Below are 13,766 nucleotides of genomic sequence, written 5' to 3'. Positions count from 1 at the left end.
TTCCCTTCCCTCTGTTACTGACCATCACAGGATCCTCTTGGGCACAACACTGAAATAAAAGCTCCCCACAAAAGAAACGTTCCAATCGAACTTTATCCATCAATCCATCCAATATAACCTAACAAAGTCAACTGATCACCCTTGTGCATTCCCTTAGTGCCTATCTTCAATGTGCCTTTGTTTGTCCTAGTGCTCCAATGAAGTGTTACCTCACTGGCTGCAGCATGGCTGGTGGAAGGCTGGTGACTTTCAGCCTTGCAGGACAACCTTGAGCACCTCTGGGCCTAGAAGGCCTGGCTGCAGACTGCACCACCTTGGCATGGGTGGCAGGAGTCTGGGCTGGCTAGCTGATGGACAACAGCAAGGGCACTGGCGGTTTGGCAGTGGTGGGTGGACAAATGATGTCCTCTTGAGAGAGGACAGCAGGTTCATCCTCCATGGAGCCACTGACACTTCCCTGGGGTGGTACTTCAACATTCCTAGCCATCTGTTGGAGGACAGATTACTGGACTGCTGTGACAACCTGCAAGCCCCTTTCCACACTGATAATCCCAGACACATATGGCAGCAATCTGAGCTTGCATGACATAAGTCTGAGCTTCCACTGCAGCACTCAGATGTAGGGTGGCTTGTGCTTGTGCTGCAATGGAAGCTGAGACATCAGCCATCAGACACTGCATGTTGGTCGGGTCCACAAGTGTGCTAATGGATCTGCCCACCCCTTCCATGCTGGAAAGGATGGGCTCCAAGCTCTACGCAAAGCCCTGTGCAAGGTTGGTGCTGGACCCCTCCATTCTCCTTGACAATGCACTCAGGCTTTCTGGCAGGCTTGCTAATGCACCAAGCATTTCATTATGTATACCCATCAGCATTCTTCTGTAGGCTGCTCCATTGAAGTCCTCATTTGAGTCCACTGGAGCAGAACTCATGTGCAACAGTGCCCTCCGGGAAGCTGGCACCTGCGCTACCCTTACCCCTGCCCTGGCTGCAGCCCACTCGTGCCCGGTGACTCACCATGTGCAGATCCTGCCTCTAAGCTACGCTCTAAACTGCGCACAGTGCCAGTATCTGAGCTGGTGGCTGCGACTGTCAGGTCAAGTGACAGTGTTCCTCCTTCACCATTCTCTTCTCCCTCTCCTTCAACCATTGCCTGGGCAGGTTTGATTTCTTGGGTCTCTGAAATGAGAAAGGCACAAGGGTAGGGTTGTGGTGAGAGGAGTGGGTAATGTATTCGGATACTGGCATCTTATGCTCTTTCAGCTCCGCCGCTGTCTACGGGTTCAGCCATGCCCCTCCCAAGAATGGCCAGCACCATCTCCTCCATGGAGGTAAGGTGATGCAGGCCTGTCCCCCACCAGTTAAGTTCTGCTGCTGCCGGTTATGCAGCACTTTTTCCTGCAAGAGAAAGGGAAGTGTGTCAGTGAGTGTGCTGCAATGTGTTTGGGTGATATGCCTGTCATGGTTGAATAGCTGACTGTGAAAACTGTGAGATGCGTGTGTGAGGCTTGCAGCAGTCATAAGTGTGTGAGGGTGAGAGGGAGCATGAGTCATGATTGATAGAGATTGTTGGGAGGTGAGTGATGGGTGTGTGGTGAATTGAGCAGTGTGTGACGCCCGTGGTGCAGTTTGTGGGATATGGCATTTGAAGATGCAATCACTGATCTTGACCACTCGTGTGATGTCATTAAACTTCTTCCTTTACTGAGTCCAGCTCCTCGGGACTACACTGCTGGCATTCACTGCAGTGATGTTTGCTTCCATTGGACTTTGCTCTTTTGCCTGGAGAGCCTCCTGGCCCCTGTGGAAAGAGGACCTCTCTCCTTCTATTGACCTCCTGCACCAAGGCCTCCAGTGCTACATAGGAGAACCTTGGTGCACGGTCTCTCCCGTGTTTTGCCATCATTAATAGTTCCTTTCCACTGTGTTCCTCAGCCAGTTCAGGTAGAATGCACCTCCCCTTTAAGAGGTGAAGACTGCTTTTTAAGTAGCGCAGGCTAGCTTTAATTGGTGCTAGCCTCACACGAACTTGAGCCCCCTGCTCAGCAGCGAGTTCAGCTCTGGGCTGAACGCCACAATCATGGAAATGAGCAGGCAACACAAAGTTTGTGCGCTGCCTGCAGTTGTCCGAAAGGGGGCAAACGGATTTCTAGGCCAAAGACTTTCAGCTGGACTGCAGAAATAACCTGTGGTGTTATAACCAAATCTCTGGCCCAATCTCCCATTTAGTGAGGTCCCATGCCGAGATCTTCACTTTTGCAAAATTATCCCCAATGTGTATTATATATTTTCTTGGATCAATAGTGGTATTGCTTTAGTAATTGTCACACAATGAAACATTCCTTTAACTTCCTTTATTACTCTTTGACATGCATCACAGTATTTTTTCCATGCTCAGTAGTCGCAAAGTACAACAGCAAAAAAGAAAGTAAGGAAACACATTTGAAAAATATTAAATAATAGATAATATAAGAATAGCAGGCCTGACAGTGAAGTTAAGGCAGTAATTTCAGGGGCTAATGACATTAATAAAGTGTTCACCCTTCACAGCTGTGATCTGTGACATCAGCACAATTTCTTTGATGGAATTGCTGCCAGAGATTTATTTTATATAAAAACAAATTGTCCCCTTTTATTTATGTCAACCATTTACTCAGTAGTCCTGGCACTAATCTAAAGAACATGCAGTTGTATGAATCAGTGACCAATTCTATGTAATTACTGTGTCACACTCTAATTATATTTGTAAGAAATTGAACTAAATGTGTTAAATGCATAATGGATTACTTTTTCCCTCATTGCTTCAAATTGCAGGTTGTTTTATTTAACACAAAAGGATAGTGTCTTAATAAATTTAAGTTTTTCATTAATAAAGTACACATTTGCTTGACATCTAAAAGACAATTGCAGATCTGTCTAAAAATTAAATCACACAAGATAAATATAGATAGTGTTACACCCCATGAACTGCCTTGGCAAGAGCTTTAGTCTAAAGTGCAATTAACTGTGCTGTATCATGGCTTAACTTGTCTGCTGATGTGATTAATGTTTAATAGCTAAATTATATCAGACTCCTGATTATGTCAGGGGTAATATTAAACTTTAACATAAAGCATTACCATCAAAAGGTACTTTTATGTCATTATCTCAAAGACAAAGATACATTCTCTGGGAAATATAGCGCTGGCAATGAATTTGAAAGAGTCATAACCAGTGGGTAATCCCAACAAACTTTACTGGCAATTATAGTCTGGTAATTACATTTAGTATTTACAGTTCTTGACAATAAAAATACACATTTAAATTTAAGGTTTAATTGTAAATGACCTTTAGCCTGACAAGATATGTCTTTATTTGGGCATATTTGAGAGCATGCCTAATTGTACTTGAATAAATAGTGGAAGTTGATGCATTTAAAAATTGTGAGGTAGTCATGCAGGACATTAATGAATTGACAAAATATGCCACAGAGAGATAAAACATCAGCAATTCTAATACGGTAAATCCCAGTCTCAGCCAGGCCATATTTATTTGAAACTTTTTTTTCAGCATTTACAAGTTTTAACATCTAGTTGACTGTTAACAGACATGCAGCTGTATTTGATTTTGTAGTAGAAACATTCAGAAATGAGTAACAATTCAAGTGATTTAATAAAATAGGAAATGCCGTATCACATAACTCATCAGACTCCCGTTCCCGCTTCCCTTCACTCTCCAACATTCACTGCACCACACTTCACTACACCTCCTTCTCCTCATACTCACACACTGACCACTATTACAACCCTCACTTACCCTCAACTCACATGTTACACACAGATAATCAGCTATTCTACCATGATAGGCACATTCTCCAAACACATCACAAGACTCTCACTAACACACTCCCGTCCTTCTTGCAAGAGAAGGTTGCCTACAACTCCAGACAGCAGGCGAGCACCTCAGAAGAAAGAGTCCACCAGTGCACCCTCTCCCCTCTCAAAGAAAGCGTGCTTGCTATCATGGGCAGGGGCAGAGTTGAGGCCGTGGTGACTGGCGGCGTGGGAGGAGACATCACGCAGGGTTTCTTAATACCTAATCCTCTTTGTCCCTTCTGACTTCTATCTCACCCCACACATTCTCCACGACAAGCTGCAGATACTTTCACCACCCACTTCTCCCTGCACTCCCTTCACCTCACAAGCTAACCCATGTCCCACTCCTTCATTTCAGCTTCTGAGAATGTGGAAGCCCTTGTGCCAGTGGAGGAAGAGGAGGCGAGTGTTCAGGAAGATGCACTGTCACTCGATCTGACTCTCAAAAGCACCATCTCAGATACTGGCACCACGCGTACTTTAGAAGCTAGGTTAGAGGAGGTGTTTACACGTGGTGTCTCACCAGGCACAAGAGCGCAGGAGCTAGGGCAGGGGGATAGGATACTACAGGTTTTAGCTCGCCAAAGGGTGAGGTCACATACTAGTTCTGCTACAAAGGACTCAGATGCTGACTTTGAGGACCCAGGGAAACAAAAAGGCATCTACCAGGAAATGCTTGTGCACTGGGCAGCCTGTCAGAGAGCTTGCACACAATGTCGCGGAGCATGGAGGAGTCCAGCTCCAACTTGTCCCAAGGCTTTGCACAGCGTATGGAGACTATTCTGTCCAACATGCAACGGGCGGTCAACTCCATTAACAACACAGTGGTGCCCACCAATGTTCCAACTAATTTTTATTTTTGGTGCGCAGTCCCCTTAAATTTACTGCGCGGTCTCTTTTCCAGCCGAACAGCTGGTGAGCGGCCTGTGCGGGACATCATGATTGATGCGCGGCTGCACACCCGCGCATCTTAGGGGGGAAATTGGCACCCACCATGATGGTGCCTGTGCTGACAGCTCTGACAGCTTCCATGGCAGCAGAGACAACTCAGTGATGTTTATCGTTGTAGCATAGCTCTTGTTGTAGGCCTGCTCTGCAGCTGTGTGTGGATTCTTTTTTTAAATTTATTCATTCACAGGATGTGGGCGTCACTGGAAAGGCCAGCATTTATTGCCCATACGTAGTTGCCCTTGAGAAGATGGCGGTGAATCGCCTTCTTCAACTGTTGCAGTCCATGAGGTGAAGGTACACACACAATGGTGTTAGGTAGGGAGCTCCAGGATTTTGACTCAGCAACGATGAAGGAACTGTGATATATGTTCAAGTCAGGATGGTGTGTGACTTGGAGGGGCACTTGGAGGTGGTGATGTTTCCAAGTGCCTGATGTCCGTGTCCTTCTAGGTGGTAGAGGTCGCAGGTTTGGGAGGTGCTGTCGAAGAAGCCTTGCTGCAATGCACCCTGTGGAAAGTACGCACTGCAGCCACAGTGCGCCGGTGGTGGAAAGATTGAATGCTTAAGATGGTGGCTAGGGTCGCTATGGGATGTTGATGGTGGGGGATTCAACTATAGTAATGCCATTGAATGTCAAGGAGAGGTGGTTAGACTCTCTCTTGTTGGAGATGGTCATTGCCTGGCACTTGTGTGGCACAAATGTTACTTGCCACTTTATCAGCCCAAGCCTAGATATTGCCCAGGTCTTGCTGGATGCGGGCATAGACTGCTTCATTATCCGCAAAATTGCAAATGAAGCTGAAACCTAGTGCAATCATCAGCAAACATCCCCACTTCTGACCTTATGTTGGAGGGAAGGTCATTGATGAAGCAGCTTAAGAGGGTTGGGCCTAGGACACTGCCCTGAGGAACTCCTGCAGGGATGTCCTGTGGCTGAGATGATTGGCCTCCAACAACCACAACCATCTTCCTTTGTGCTAGGTATGGCTCCAGCCAATGGAGAGTTTTCTCCGCATTGACATCAGTTTTACAAGGGCTGCTTGGTGCCACACTCAGTCAGATGTTGCCTTGATGTCAAGGGCAGTCAGTCTCACCTCAACCTTTGAACTGATATGTTTGGACCAAGGCTGTAATGAGATCTGAAACCAAGTGTTCCTGGCAGAACCAAATTGAGCATTGATGAGCAGGCTATTGGTGAGTAAGTGCTGCTTGATAGTACTGTAGACGACACCTTCCACCATTTCGTTGATGACTGAAATTAGGCTGATGGGACGCTAATTGGCCGAATTGGATTTGTCCTGCTTTTTGTGGACAGGACATACCTGGGCAGTTTTCCACATTGTCGGATGGATGCCAGTGTTGTAGCTGTACTAGAACAGCTTGGCTAGAGGCACAGCTAGTTCTGCAGCACAGGCCTTCAGCACTACAGCCAGGATGTTATCGGGCCCATAGCCTTTGCTATATCCAGTACGCTCAGCCATTTTTTGATATCATGTGGAGTGAATCGAATTGGCTGAAGACTAGCATCTGTGATGGTGGGGACTCCAGGAGGAAGCCGAAATGGATCATCCACTCGGCACTTCTGGCTGAAGATGGTTGCAAACGCTTCAGCCTTGCCTTTTGGATTCATGTGCTGGGCTCTACCATCATTGAGGATAGAGATGTTCATGGAGCCTCCTCTTCCTGTTAGTTGTTTAATTGTCCACCATCATTCACGACTGGATGTGACAGGACTGCAGAGCTTTGATCTGATCCATTGGTTGTGGGATTGCTTAGCTGTGTCTATAGGATGCTGCTTCTGCTGTTCAACATGCATGTAGTCCAGTGTTGTAGCTTAACTAGGTTGGCACCTCATTTTCAGGTACACATGGTGCTGCTCCTGGCATGCTCTTCTACACTCCTCATTGAACCAGGTTTGGTCACCCGGCTTGATGGTAATGGTAGAGTGAGGGATATGTCACCATGAAGTTACAGATTGTGGTGGATTACAATTCTGCTGCTGTTGATGGCCCACATCACCTCACGGAGGCTTAGCTTTGAGCAGATAGATCTGTTCTCAATCTATCCCATTTAGTACAGTGCTGGTGCCACACAACACGATGCAGGGTGTCCTCAGTGTGAAGACCGGTCTTCGTCTCCACAAAGACTGTGCAGTGGTCACTCCTATCAATACTGTTATGCACAGATACACCTGTGACAGGTAGATTGGTGAGGACAAGGTCAAGTAGGTTTTTCCCTCGTGTTGTTTCTCTCACCACCTGCCACAAGCCCACTCTGGCAGCTATATCCTTCAGGACTCGGTCAGCTCGGTCAGTGGTGGTACTATCATGCCATTCTTGGTGATGCAAGCAGGTATTCTGTGCCCTTGCTACTCTCAGCGCTTCTTCCAAGTGGTGTTCAACATGGAGGAGTACTGATTCATCAGCTGAGGGAGAGCAGTAGGTGGCAATCAGCAGAAGGTTTCCTTGCCCATGTTTGACCTGATGCCATGAGACTTCATGGGGTCCAGAGTCAATGTTGAGGACTCCCAGGGCCACTCCCTCTCGATTGTATTCTATTGTGCCACCACCTCTGGTGGGTCAATCTTGCTAGTGGGACAGGACATGCCCAGGGATGGTGATGGAGGAGTCTGGGACGTTGACTGATAGTCATACTCACAAAAGGGAGCGAATCTTAAGGTTAATCTTTTAAAAAAAATAAAATCTAGTCTTGTGTGCTTGCCATTATCGTTTAACTTAAATTTACTGTTTTTAAGTTTTAAGTTTCTTCCAGGCTTGGGCAGGGCAAAGCAAGCTCTGTGCTGGAGAGTGGATGGGGCTAGTTAATTAATTAACTGGCCTAACTGGTCTGGATCTGCAACTGCCAGAGAGGTGACTCATAAATATCAGTAGTATAAATAAGGAAGGCTAGAGTGCAGTTTGTCACAGAGTGCAGCTTGTAACAAAGTGTAAACGTGCGAGTTTGGTGAGTAAGGAGGGGCTCTGTAAGGTTCACAAAATTTCGGCAGCCCCCGAAGATTATTTGATTAAAGAAAACCTGGTTGGAATGTACTTTAAAAACCCAGGACATTAAAGATGGCTGTAGCCGGCCTCGTGGCAAAAGAGAAAGACAGCCTGTATGAATATAAAAGCAGGATCGCCCAGCACTGGCTGACGCAAGGTACTTGAAGCTGTCAATCAACTGCGGTTAGGAAGTTTCAACATGGAACAAAGGACTCTGTTTGCACAAGCCCTCAGCAGTGTTGACTCAAGGGCTTAAGTGATTGCTGTCAATCTAGTTGCGGTTAGGCTGTAACCACAGAACAAAGGATTGTTTACACAAGCACTCAAGTACTGTTTACCGAGCACTCACAGGACAAAGGATTGTTTACACGAGCACTCAAGTACTGTTTACCGAGCACTCAAGAAACCAACGGGACATTTTTCAAACTGGGACAGCTCCATTCACAAACCAGTTAAATGAATGGGAAACACATTCAAACCCATTACGGTCAATGGGGACAGATTGGTCCCTTTTGTGTAACCCAGATACGTCCAGATTTGGGCGCGAAGATAAGGGCTCCCAATGGGGTATAAAGGTAGCCCCTCAGGAAGCCATTCTCTCTCTCTCTCTACCGCCTTGCCTCCGGTGCCCTGCCTCCAAGAGGATCATCACAGCCCGCCCAAAGAAGTGGAATACCCGCAGTTACTTTTGAATTACTGGGGTATCTCTACTTCGGGCGGTGAAAAATCCAAGCAAACTGCAGGGCACGGAGCAGGTGTTTCAACATCGTAGACTGGTGAGCATAAACTTTCTGGCCCATTACCAGGCAACCTAGATAGGTATAAGGGGTGGGAATTAAGGGGAATTTTGTTAAATTGTAATTTTAGTCAATTTTCCCTCGATGTGTTCGTCTTTTCTCCCCGTTAAGTAAAAGTGTGCTGTATTCATAATTATTTTCACTGTATAGCAATTTATTCTTCATTTCAATAAAACATTGGTTTTTCTTTGCACCAAACCACTGGTCTCGTTTTGTCTATATCGCTACTGAAATAAGACTGGCAGTCAGAACCAAAGGGGAAGCGATTCAAACCGCACGGGGCTGGAACAGCTCAGACACACGGCTGACTGACCAGGCAAAAACCCCAAACCAAAACCCCTCCTCTTGCAATGATGACCGCGGCAGGACCGTCGGCGACAGTATGCGATGTAGCAGACGGTGGTCTGGGTCTGGAGAGAGCAGCAGTTATTGGTTTTCTTTTTATCACACCACTGATCTGTTTGTGGTTAGGTACCCACAAGCTTAGGGAAGTTAAAACAAAGAGTTGTGAAAAGGAAATGGAGATTGAAGAATACTAGGCCAAGATAGAGCGCCTGGTGGACCAGTTTAGCGAGGACAAAAGCCACACGAGGCACGAGTTAGAGTACCTGAAGTGCCTAGTTACAGAGGCCAAGAGTAATGAGATGAGGCTGCAGGAGGAGAACGCCCGCCTCATACAAGAAGTAAGAGAGCAGGAGGAAAAGGTTAGGGAGGTAAAGGCAGCGTATAAGCTGGCCTGCGACCAAGGGTTCAAGGAAGCAGATCATGGCCCCTGTAGGGAAGAGATAGAAAGCTTGAATATGGCTTTAAAGAGGGCAAAGGGGATGATATGTCTTATCAGCCTGAAGATAGGCCAGTCGGACTTTACCAGCAACCCAAATAGAACCGTCCCACAGGCAACACCTAGAACAAAGTTGGTTAGGGAATCAGAGGTCCCACGACCGCCACCCATAGCTCCGAGCTTTCAAGAGCTCTGGCAGCAAAGGGGGGTGGAGGATGAGGTGGTAGAGGAAGCACAGTAGGCCCCGCTAGATAGGCCAGGACCAGTGTACCCCCTCCGACAACGGAGGTACGGTCCGCCCATTGATGACGATAACCCAGGGGCCATCCAGAATCAGTTTGTGGTGCCATATGGCACCCAACAGCGCAGGGCCATGGTTAGCCACATCCCCAAGCTCACTAAAAAGGGAGACCCCTCTCTGCATTTCAGGGAGATAGAACAAGCAGCTTGTGTTAATGACTGTGATGACGCAGAGCAAGCAAAAATGCTGCTGTTTTCCCTGGGAGGTGATCTCCTCCAGACCCTATCTGGCGAATGCAAAAGGGGGCAGAAAGAATACGAGGATTTGAGGAATGAGATATTGGAGGCCATGGGACTCAATGATGGTAGTCCGTTCGCCCAGGTAGAAAGAACGGTACAGCTCCCAGGGGAGTCCCCGCAGGCGTTCGCAGACAGGCTGTGGCCAGTCTACCGGAGCGCATGCCCGGGAATGCCAGGGCGGGCAGCACTGAACCCAGCCCAATTGACTCACTGGCTCTGTTGTCTTATGACAAACAGCCTACCCCAGATCCAAGCCCAGGCCGCAGCTTGGTTTGACCCCCGAAACCCCCAGACCACCGAAGAAGCGGTGATCCACCAGCTCACAGCAGCATTTAGAAACATGAGGGGTGATGTAAGAAAAAGGAGTCTTACCATCAAGTAACTTTAAAGTAAGCTTTAAGTAACTTATAAACACACTATATACAAGAGAGGTCTTTACCATGCCTCTGGTAGAAGCCTCTTACAATACTGAACAGTCCAGTATTTATACCAGTCCAACAGGAAGTGACATATGACAGGAAGTGAGGTATGTACACAGTTCATAGTTCATAGTTCACAGTTCACAGGAAGTGATGACATAACTTCCCGGAAGTTATTATTATTATCACATTCTTCCCTCCTGCAGGATTAGGAGGCTGTGGTCTACCTTTTGTTCTGCAGCCGCCGAACGAGGAAGAGTCGCACCCGTTTGGATTCCCGTCGTAGAGGGTCGCTGGTCCGCTTACATGCGGTTGGCCATTGGTCAGAGTCTGTGTCGCCTGGATTGCCCTGTGAAGGGTCGGGGAGATCATGGCTTCGTGTACGAGCCCCAATAGGTTCAAAGTCGGACTGCCTCTGTTCAGAGGGAGGTGCAGAGCTGGTCTGTGGTGGATCAGTACTTTCATGCGCGGTACTGGGAGGGTCGCAACTTTGAGTACAGGGTTCTACCGGCACCAAGCTAGTTGGTGTCTGATCAGGATCCTGGAGAGGGGTACCCGATAGGTCCCAAGAGTTTCCTGGTGAAATGCCATCACCCGATGTCCCACTAGGTCCTGGTGTGCAGGGAGCCAGATCCCGTAATGATATGGTAGATTCTCGGCCGTCGGAATATCGTATGTTTGCATAGGTGGGGTTGGCATCGGTTAGTTCGACCTCGTCTACGAGAGGGTCATTTTTAGACGTCCGAACGTATCTTCGGAGTAATACAGGTCCAGGAGTAGTTAGCCATGACGGGAGTGATGTCCCATGAGATGAGCGATGCTGGAATCCAAAGAACCGCTCATGAGGTGTAGTATTTGTGGCTGTAGAAAGCAGGGACCGTATAGAGTGCAATGCATCCGGAAGCACTGTTTCCCATTGCTGGTCTGGTAGGCCCCGAGATCTTAAAGCGAGACGTACGGAATTCCAGATGATACCGTTATACCTCTCTACCTGCCCATTTCCGATGGGATGGTATGGTGTTGTTTTGCTTGTAGCAATTCCCCATTCTGAGAGGTAGTCCTTGAGTTCCCTTGACATAAAGGATGGACCCCGATCTGAGTGAATATAAGCCGGCATGCCACAGAGAGAAAATACCTGCTCAAGGCAGCAGATTACTGTGGACGCCAGCATATTGGAGCAGGGGAAGGCAAACGGAAAACGTGAATATTCGTCGATCATGGTGAGCAAATATGTGTTCCGAGTTGAAGAGGGCACTGGGCCCTTAAAATCGATGCTAAGTCATTGCATCGGTTGGGTTGCATGTATGAGTATACCATCTGAGGGGCGGAAGAACTGAGGTTTTAATTCCGCACAAAGCCGGCATTCGGAGCATATTTTCTTTACATCTCCAGTGGAAAAAGGGAGATTCCGTGATCGTACGAAATGTAGCATGCGCGTAACGCCAGGATGACACAATCCATTGTGGACATCCATGAGAGTAGAGGATGACATAGTGGAGCAGAATGCCCGTGTGAGGGTGTCCGGGGCCACATTCTCCTTGCCAGGCCGATAGAGAATGGTATAACCAAAAGAGGCCAGTTCCATCCTCCAAAGTTGTATTTTATTATTCTTAATTTTGGTTCGTTTTCGATTATCGAGCATGAAGGTGACTGATCGTTGGTCCGTGATCAATGTAAAGTGCTGGCGAGCTAGAAAATGGTTCCACTTCCGTACTGCCTCTATGATGGCTGTGGCTTCTTTCTCAACTGGAGGATAATGTAGCTCGGCCCCTTGTAAGGTCCTGGACATAAATGCTACAGGACGACCTTCCTGATTCAGAGTAGCCGAGATCGCCACCTCCGAGGCATCACATTCAACCACGAAAGGGAGATTCTCATCGATGGAGTGAACAGCCGCTTTCTCCAACTGTTTTTTTGAGAAGGTTAAAGGCTGCAACAGCCGCTGTTCCCAGTGGAAATGATCTAGCATACAGCAAGGGTTGGATTTTGTCCGAAAAATGAGGAATCCATTTAGCGTAGTATGCAAACAGACTGAGAGCCCGACGTAAAGAAGCCGGATTCTTAGGTGACGGGAGCTCTTGGAGCGGGCGAAGTCTTTCTGGGTCTGGCTTAATGATACCATTGCCTACGTAGTAGCCAAGGATGTTGATGGTCGGTTGCGACTCAACAGATTTGGATTCATTCAGGGTCAAATTACGGCGATGGAGGGCATCCCGAAATTTTTGGAGGTTGGCGTCGTGTTCCTGTTGATCGTGACCTGCAATGGTAATGTTATCAAGATAGGGAAAAGTGTCCCTTAGGTTTTCCTGCTTAACCAGGCCATCCATTGCCCGTTGGAAGACAGCCACTCCATTAGTAACCCCGAATGGGAGGCGACGAAATTGGTACAGCCGTCCATTAGCCTCAAAGGCCGTGTACTGCTTATCTGAGACCTTCAAGGGTACCTGATGATAGGCACTTTTTAAATCGTAAGTTGAGAACACTTTGTATTCGGCCAGTTTATTAACCATATCATCAATGCGTGGCAATGGGTAGGCGTCCAAGTCGGTATATTGATTGATGGTTTGCGAATAATCAATGCATAGTCGCTGTTTGTGAGGTTTTAGAGGGTTCTTGACAATGACGACTTGAGCCCGCCAGGGCGACGAACGTGGTTCGATGATATCCTCTGCTAGAAGTCGAGAGATTTCAGCCGCAATAAAAGATTGGTCTTCCTGATTAAAGCGCCGCGATTTCGTTATTATTGGTTTGCATCGAGGTGGAATACTGGCAAATAATGAGGGTTCATCAAGTGAGGCTGCTGACAATGCACAAAACACTAATTTAGACGGTATATTAGAAATAGTAAGTCCGGGTTTGGATCCACCGAACTCAATGGTGAGTTTCTTATGCTGTTTTTGGAAGTCCAGCCCTAAGAGGAGATCACTACATAAGTCCTTGAGCACCAAAAGTCGGGTGGAGGGATACATACGACCATGAAGTGTCATATCAACAACACAAAAGCCGGAGATTCTGGTATTAAGTGATGACTGAGCCATCGCAATTGCCTGGTCCGATGGGAAGACATGTAGTTTCAATTTCGCAACAATCTGTTCCTTAATGAAACTATCAGTACTTCCTGAGTCCATTAAGGCATCTAAGGTATGCCCTTTAATTGAAATTTTTGTGGCTGCATGAGACAGGTTCTGTGGGCAAGCAGCTGTAATTGGTGTCGTTGCACAGAGAGTGGCTAAAACTCTCGGTGTGCTTCTTCGGGAGAGAGCTCGAGAGGAAGCTTGATAGGTCCTAGCTGGAGCATCTTGATAGGCCCTAATTGGGGCAGTTCGGTAGGCCTTAGCTGGATTGGCCCTCGTAGAGGCCCTTGATAGGCAAACTTTAGCAAAGTGTCCTTTTTTTTGGCAATAACTGCAGATTGCATTGCGAGC

The sequence above is a fragment of the Somniosus microcephalus genome, chromosome 14 (genome assembly GCF_052327205.1).
Source record: "Somniosus microcephalus isolate GS21.2 chromosome 14, FLI_Smic_1.0, whole genome shotgun sequence".
NCBI classification, from domain to species: domain Eukaryota; kingdom Metazoa; phylum Chordata; class Chondrichthyes; order Squaliformes; family Somniosidae; genus Somniosus; species Somniosus microcephalus.
This window is presented reverse-complemented; position numbering follows the sequence as displayed.